Source organism: Anopheles ziemanni, chromosome 3 (genome assembly GCF_943734765.1).
Source record: "Anopheles ziemanni chromosome 3, idAnoZiCoDA_A2_x.2, whole genome shotgun sequence".
NCBI lineage: Eukaryota > Metazoa > Arthropoda > Insecta > Diptera > Culicidae > Anopheles > Anopheles ziemanni.
The window spans coordinates 77422145-77431497 of record NC_080706.1 but is presented as its reverse complement, the minus strand read 5'-3'; positions in this window follow the sequence as shown (position 1 = coordinate 77431497).

The window sequence follows — 9353 nt, the reverse complement described above, 5'->3', positions numbered from 1 at the left end:
ATGGAAAATGGCTTTCCGCTACGGCCACCCCATTACCTGGTGGTCTGACGAGATGGCCAAATGATTGAGACCGTTAGCGAGGTGCTTCGGATTGTGGGCGGCGGCGTCGGTGAATCCATTTCGGAACCTCGTCCCGCTTCTGACCGCCTTCCCTTCAGATGGAAGGAAAGGTGTGCCATTGATTTCTGGCTTCGGAGGTCGGAGAATTCCGGCCCGGTCTACGCCACATCCGACTCATGCATTTAGACGGCTCGATTATGCTAATTATGCGCCGCGCGTCAAAACGGCGGAAGAAACGGCGACGCAACAACATCGACATCGTATCATCGTACGTCACACCTGCGTCGGATAAGGAGCGGCCGGAGCGTTTTGCTCCCACGTCTTCCGGGCTCCCGGTGGCAGTTAATTTATGCCCCGTTCGAGATGAGTCGACCTACTTGACGACCGTTGGCTTTCCGATAGCGCCAAAGACCCATCAATAGTGCAGTGGGTTGACGGTTCGAAATCACGGGCTCGTCCTAATCCGGAGCCGTTCAATAGAATACGAAGGAGATGAGGTTGCCGAGCTGTATAAGTAGGTTCCTTTGCGACACTGTCCACCGTTGCGGATGTAAATTAGGGAAAGTCTTTGATCGAGCTCGGTCGAGAACGTGTTTTAACTAGTGAATTTTATCCTTCTAGAACGTCACAATATTTCCTGAGATGCTCTAAAATAAATTTAATTTGGAGACAAACTGTGCATGGAAAGCGTCAATGAGCTTTCTGAAGATTGTCATTAAGAAAACAAGTCGAGAATATTGCTCCATTTTCAATGACTGCAGCTTTCTTCCTTCAGTTACAATAAACCAATGGATTTTGTTTTCCATCTGCATGTTAGAGAGATCAAATCTTGGTAGGGGTTTTCCAGTCCGCAAAGGTATTACCCTTAAGGTTTTCTAGATTCTTCTTGATATCCTAAAATCCATGCTAAAAGAATAATATTTTGTATAAAATATCTACGTGATTTGCATTGAAAAATATTTCATAATTTGATATATAGCTCTCTATAGTCCATTTATACGAGATAATGTTTACACCATAATTTAAATGAGGATTGATGATTTCAGAAGACGATAATGTAAGTACGGAAGTCAACACCAGCATTTTAAGAAAGCATGTTCTTGCACGCTGTACAAAAAATTGTTCGGCCCACACTCAAAGGATATATTTAATAAGATGAAGACCCGTGCCTAACCTCGGTAATCAGAACTGGTTACATACGTTTCTGAAAGAAGGACTTGTGGTCAGCATATGCCTCGCGAAATGAACGTTGAGGTCTATTATAAACTTCACCCAACTACAGCAATCATTGACCTGTACTTGGAGGGAAATATATTAAAGCTGCATTTTAAAGACCTGTTGTGCGTTTCGAAAGCGTGTGGAGGCTCCAATGACAACAAATGATTCCTTGATAAATTGTTAGTATCGTTAAAGGCTATGAGAAATATCTCCCAGCGGAATAAACAAGAAATATCAAAAACATAATCGTAGAAAATTGCTTAAATCCTTACATCACTACATGGTGCAAACATGATCACGCATACGGTAGGTCAATCAAAACAAACAAATATACTTTTTTTATCATATTTTTAAATGAACTGAGGTGTTTTTCAACCAGTTTCCATTACTGAACGTAACAAAATAAAAATCAAATAAAGCTAAGGTTAACTGATGGAAAATCCATTGTTCATACAGTGTGTTTCAAAACGACAACAAATCCAAAAAAGCGCGTTTGTAACATTACCCTTAGCTATCGCTGCTAAAACCATGAATGTGGTGTGATAAAAACAGAAACGTGGATCAGATGATTTATAAAATACAATGCTTTAATTGATAAACCAGCTAAACACAATGAATGTGAGTGCTGATTAAAAATGGTAACCGAATCCCACGTCACTCTTTATATTTATTCGATAAAGTTCACTTTGAAACAAACTGTTGTAATATAAAACCTAGCTATGAAAAACAACTTATATGCTCCCGAACATAAATCCCTAGGAAAATAAACTTGCACCTGTACAGATTCAACTTGCTCATTTTTGTGTTCCCAAAACGGTTAAGTTTCACCTGTTGCTCGCACACACACCTTTAACAGCTTCCCTGGTCGGCGCTGCAATTGATTGTTTACCTCACAGTAGGACAAAGTTTCCCTATATAACACCACAAGAACCCAACATCGTCCCTCGGGTGTGGGTGTGTGTGTTTGAATGAGTGTTTATTTTGCAACAGGCATAATCGTTCAAGTTTCGCAAACGGCTGCGATCGTCTCCGCCGGTTCGTTCGGTGGCGTTTTTCCGGCCTCTGGCAGCCAAAGAAATGACCAACTCTTCCCCTGAAAAAGGGCGAGCAGAACAAGTTTGCAGTTTTGTCAAAATAGATCACTTGGGTAACGCCCGCCGACGGGTGGTGGGGGTCAGTGGGGAGTGAATTTGTTTTAGTGTTTAATTAACAAACTGCAGTGGGGCGAACTTTTCCTCCAGCCGGCGCAATGTTCCCTTCGAATGGGAAAAGTTTTCCGTTTCCAGATTTGCTGCCCGATGGGAGGGAAAGGAATCTTGCAGCGACACTTCACGGTGGTCGAACGGGAACTTCTTCGGCGCAGGGTGCATCTTCTCGGCGAGGTTCAAGTGACTGTGTCCTCCAACCCCGGGGAAGATAGAGCTTCCCGGAGTACTCTCTCTTTCTACCTCACTAGATGCCATTAAGTACACCGATGGGAATGAAATTAAAATATGAAATATACGCCCAATTCACCCCGGTAGCTCACCGCGCCACCGAAAACAACCCACCCCAACACGGGGCCAAGTTCGAGCACCTCATAATGTATGAGCCCACTCTGGGAACGCCGCGGCACGCCACGTTTCGCGTTCCGAGGCATCCATTCCTTTAAACTGGGCCTTGCGACCGGGAGAGGGTGATGCCTATTTGCTCTGCCCGGCTCAACATAACCATCTTTTATTTACGTTTTCACCAAAGCAAATATCCTCCGCAATGAAATTCCTTTCATCGGCGCTTCAGCCTCCCGTCCGTCCGCCCGCGTGCTCTTTACAATCGGAACCGGGAAGCTGCTCGTTCCGTGGGAAGTTCGAGCGGTAACGGGGGGAGAATTTACGGATGCCTCTGCCAACGATACACACCAGAAACTGCCCCTTTTCTTCCTCGCCGGTAGCTTTACTTCCCCCCCCCCCCCCTCCCCCCCCCCACTGGATGCTCATTTCAAAGGAAAGGCCTTCAGTTTTGCGCCACACACAACGCACACAAAGAAGGGGAGGCATGATTATTTCTCGTGTGATTTTTCCGCGGAAAAACCCGCCCGATTACAAAACGTCATGCGCACCGGTGGAGCAGTTTCCATTCTGGTGAAAAGCGCCAGCTACCGCGGTTTCGGAATTCATCATCGCGTCGGGAAACTCGGAGCGCGGATTTGCAGCGATTATGGCAGCATTATTGTATGCGTGTGTGTGTGTATGGCATTGTGCCGTATGAAGTGGTTCAGTTTTTGTTCACCATTCAAAGGAAGGGTCTAGTTACGTAAGGTTAACTGGTAAATGGTAAAAGTTAGCAAGAACTGACAATTAAAAATGAATAAATACTAGGTTGGTCAATAAGTTTTGAAAACGGAAATGAAAATACAGCTTTTTTGGAAGTTATCATTTTCATTGCTCAGTATAGTCTCCCAGAAAATGAATCCCTTTGGTACAACGATCTCCCAACTTTGTTATGCCATCACAGAAATAGTTTTTTGGCAGACCCGCAAAATACTTCACTAATTTGCTGAGTTTTGCGATGATCTTTTGAGCTGTGTGAGCAGGCGCCTTGTCTTGATGAAAATGATTTTTTTTGCAAATCTAGTATTTTTTCACGAACTATTTCATTTCGCTAAAAAGTTACACGATGGACACGACCGGTTCCGATTTGCTTTCGACTAGAATTTTTATGTCAAAGTGACGATTTGTTTAATTTTTGCTCTGTCTGTTTGCAACAGACTTTGTTCATTACTCTAAGTTGAACAGTACGCTAAATTTAAACATCAACATGATCAAAAAACTGCAAGACTCATTTGGTAGAACTGTGCGTTAACGTTAACGTAAAACGCCCTGCCGGAGTCTATTTTGACAGTAAAATCCGGGTTGTAAAAGTCCTCGTCTAATAAAGGTATTATACGGCTTAAACTCCAAACTCCATCGATGAATGGTTGCAAATGAAGGAGAATACTTCTTTAGTTCTTTCATCAACTTTTCATGGATTTCAGTTGCCGCTTTCCAAAGGTTAATTCCAAAACAAAGAATTTAATCACAGAACGATACTCAGGTTTTTCGATTATTGCACATGGCTCCAACACGTCAACTTCATAAAGCTTGTATACAAGAATGAATTGATGGATCGAAAAGACATTTGAAGCTAGTTTATATGAAAGATGAAATATTAAAATAGCATAGGAATTTTGGATTTTCTGCTGCTCCAAGGCTGTCGCTTTAAAAACTTTTTGACTAATCTAGTTTTATTCCTTAGAACAATTTTGAACTGATTTTTAAACACTAGACTTTTCACAAGTGGAAGGAACATTGTCACAAAAATTATACTCCAGAAAATGTGGAGTATTAAGCAGCTTTTCATTCATAAGAAAACAAAACGTGGTATTTTCTTCTTGGCACCAAAGGAGGTTGAGTAAATTAATTCCAGGAAATGCGAAAGATTAGAAGGCGAAGCCTCCCGTTGAGTCTGTTTTCCAAGAAAGAGAATGTCGCACAAAAATATCATTCGAATCACAGAGCGCACACTTGTTGGCGTGGGTTCATTTGCTTCTGTGTTCGTTTTGGGGGCGTTGATTTTCCTCCCTCGTTTTTCGAACCATCCAGAATCGCCAGACAAAGAAACGATCAAAATTCAATAGACGTTTGTTTTGGTGCCTTCCACGAGCGCCTCGTGGAGATGCCATTCCATGACCATCGGAATCCTATTAGCGGCCATCCAGTCGTTGCCGGGCGATACCTTTAAAGGATCGAATATTTCTTCCCAGGCCCGCTTTATTTATCAACACGTTCCATCTTTCACCCGGCTTGTCGAGCATTTTTCGTAGCAGACGGTCCGCCCGGATCCGTACTTTGTTTTTACTTTACACTTTCTTCCGTCGCTCGGTGTGAAAAATTATCTCCACTCACTCGCGTCACCCGGCCGCCCCGGGTCGGCACGGAGCGCGGTCGCTCTTTACGCTCCATCAAACTCCACTTACTTTCATCACCGACGGCCGGTTCGAGCGTCGACGCGTGCTATCGAATTTCATTTGATTTTATAGAACCGATACAAGGAAACGGCGGCGGGAAATGGGTCGGATAGCGGACGGTTTTTAAGCGGAAAACTCCTCCCCGAAAAACGCGACCACAAACGACCGGCGGATTCCTGCCGCAGGATGTTAATGTCGTCTGTAACTGGCATGTGAAGGTTTTACGGCCCCACCGCAGGGAAACCAAGCGAGCGGTGCGAATTTTGTTCTTCGTTTTAAAACCGCAAGCAACAACGTCGGCGGGACGTTGCGAATAAAAGTTTGTAATAAAAGTTACGAATGGCGCACCAAGACGCTGCCGGCGTCGAAGGAGTGTAGTACAAAGCAGAAACAAAACGAAAAGGAAAAACAACTTTCAACAAGACGAAAAAGCCAATAAATCTAAAATCAATTTAATACCACCACAATGCGCCACAGCGTTTGGCAGTTGAGCTGCCTTTTGCTTCCTCAATTTTGTTCTTTTTGTCACAACGGCCACGAATACGACACCCCGTATGGTCCAGAAAGCGGCTAAATATAAAAACCTTCGAAAATGGAAAAAATAAAAATTCGCATCCAGGGTACTTCATAAAGCAAAATCACTCGCAGTTAAAGGATCTTAAATTTTCTTTTCGAAGATATTACGGAAAGATGGGGCAATAAACACCTCCAATCAAGAACAATTTATTTCTTGCAGCCTACTGACTCAAATTACTTAGCGTTTTCACCAAAGACAATTAACAGACAGGTCGGGTCAAAGCTGTTTTTTGCTCCGCCATTGTTGTGACAGTTGGTTAAAAAAGTGTTTACAAAAATTTCCAGCATACTTGTGGGAGATCTCCGGTAAAATCTTCGCGAAATAGGTAGTTGGTAATTCTAGATCACAGTATCCATGGTCTTGCGGATAGAAACTGCTCTTCTGTGTGAAATCATGGGATATAGATCCTTTTGCTCGCTGTGATTGCCGAAATTAAGTGTGTTGGTCTGCCTTATACCCAGTCTTCCTCCAGAACATATTTCGAACGCCTCAACTCTTTCTTCTTTTGATGAAACATACCAAATTTGCAGGTTTAGCTCACTTTCTTCGCTGTTCGTGAGAAGTAAACAAAATTTTAACCCACTGTCAAAAATTTTCCCACGGTTTTCGGTTCGTTACATGGTATGCTGCGACCTGTCTGTTGATTGACTTTGGTTTTCACAGTTTAGTTCTACATCTAGATTAAAAAGTTGCAATTTAAATCAAAACTATTCTTAAAATTTGATAGCAGAGCAAAAATGATCATTTTCAACAACGAATAATATTCGTATCTGAGACAGTTGTAAGAACTCTTGTAGCTGACATTAAAATACGAGACATTGTAATAATGAGTAAATCAATAAGAAGCAAAATATGAAAAATTATGTTGATTTGGACGGTGCGCCATTTATCATGTTTTGAAAACAACTCGCATGGGAACAGGAGTAGTACTGAGGCCGTTTTATTTTTTAGTGACGAATGTCGCCCTTGAGGCGCAAAATCTCTTAAATAAATGAAAAATTAAAAATGAGACTGTTTTATATATCATCTCCTTTTCAGTAATATATCTTTTGGATACATTTTCACAAGTAGATTTGTGTCATAACTTATTGAGACATCAATCCACGAAATTCATGTTCTATCGACGACAAACGTCAGGGAACCAATTTCTTTAAATTGTTAAAGTCTGCACATGCTCCAGTCTCCGCTATATCTTGTTTGTCACGTCATGCGTTGAAAGATAGATGGCTGTTCTCTGGTAAAAAAAGGTAAGAAGATGGTGAATGCGTTGAAAGAAAACACAAAATGAGTCATATGATCTCAACAACTGTCATGTTTAATCTACCATGGAGTTCCAAGCAAATGGAATGGAAACGAATGGAAACTTATTTTTTAGTACAAGAAGAAATGTACAACTTATGAGAGATGGAGCGGGTTTTGGTGATTTTTGAGTTATTCATTAATAGTTGCTAATTGCGAGTGATGTTCTTACACCAATAAATAAATAAATAAATTTAAGGAATTCATGACTATACAATGATATTCACCACAAGAACACACAACGATTCGCATCTAATCAAGTGGAAGGCTGGACATATCCGCATAATTATTTGGTCAATAAATCTGAAGTGGAAAAGCATGTCAAGGATGCATCGCCAACCACCTTTTATCTACATCATCACTCGCACTCGTAGACGGAACAGCATCCGAGACATAAAAATGCATTTTTAATCCATGCTTCTTTCCCAGCCGAACCGTTTCCTTTAATTACAGACCATCGCTGGGTGGGTGTGTGAGCAATACTATAATTCCCGATAAGTCATAAAACGAAAAAGGAAACGTCTGTCTGAGTGCATCCAACCCGAGGTGCCCTCCTCTCGACCCACGCCGGGATAACCGAAATCTCGCTGCCATCAAACCAAGTGCGGCTCAGAGAATCGCAAGAGATCGTGTGAGAAAACGACGATTCCAAGGATGTTGCGACTTCATCGACAACTGTTTCTCAAATGCAGAAGGTAAAAGCAAGCGCAACGTAAAAAAACACAAGGAACGTTGCTGACTTCCTCACCGGAGGAAGATGCGCCGGGAACGATAAATTATTATTAAGAAAAACAGATTCCAACCTGCGGAATGGAGGAACCGACAACTGCCAAGGTTGTTTTTTCTTACCCTCTTTTGTCTTACATTCCGCACAACCTTCGGAAACCTGTCCGGCCCTCGTCATCGATCCGGCGGCTCCGGGGCAAGATTCTCTGACCGAAGGCAAAAAGGAACCACTCACAGCATCCGTGGTAAAACAAAACAAAATCGACCAGGAGGAACGCAAAAAAACAACCGACCACAGACACCCCCGTGGCTCGGGGAAGAGAATTTGTGTTCGTCGGAATGCCAGCGAAGTGGATTTGTTTGCTCGATTCGTGGAAAAATGTAAACGGCTTAGAGGGTGCACCAACAACGAAACGAGCAAGTAAAACATGAGCAGTGAAACATAAAAGCATCCCTTCATCCAGGTAAACCTCCCGAACAAGGGCTGCATCGTCCACTGACCACCTGATCGACCTCTGCTGCTGCCCGCGCAACAGCTTGCATTCGGTGGAAATCCGATCAATGCGTCCAGAAAACATGCACATGGCCTTGGGACGATTACCAGCAAAACCCAGATGAGCACTTTATTTTTTTATCTATCGACCGCTATTTAATTTCGTTAGCCTCCCGTACCATGTATCTGTAAATTAACATGAACCAATGGAAGACGATCGATTTTTAATACGCTTAAAAAAGAATTATATTTTAAACAGGTGACAAACAAATTGGAATTCAGCGGAGTACTTTCAACCCACGACGAATATTTCAGTTGTGGTTCATTCGCTTAACACTAGAATACATTGATTTGGAATTTTGCCCGAATGCTTTTTAGGGGTCATTTTGACCTTTATTTTTAAACGCTTTTTAAAGATCGATGAGAGTCGAAGTTTAATCCTTTTCAACTTTAATTTTTTCATAGTGTGTCATGTAAATTCCAAAAATAATGCGGCATAATGCTTGCATATTACGCCACCTTTAAAAAATATTTTCATATTTTTAAGATAACAAATGACGCCACAAATTGACCTTGAAGATGTGGATGTTAAAATTTTCTACAGTTTATTTTTTTGTCTTGTGCTTTTTGTTATTCCGTATACGAGCATTTTGGAGCGTTATACGGGATACGTTACTATGAGAATTGGCGTTGAAATTGAACGTTGAATTGTAATTGAAAAAATATGATTTTATTTTTGAAATGTTCATCAACATACTATCGCTCTAGCGCACACTTTTGTTCTGCATTTATTTTACCGATTTCGAATAAATAAAAGCTGAAAAAACTCAATTTTGACCGTTTTTGGTTTACTCTGTGGTAGCTTGAAAATGATAGAGAAATGCATCAAAAAACCAAAAACATCAAAAGACAGTCAACAAATATACTAAAAAGTAACAGTTTACGGATTTGAAAAACCTTCAAAAATAGTGAAGTTATAGCATTTTACAAACAGG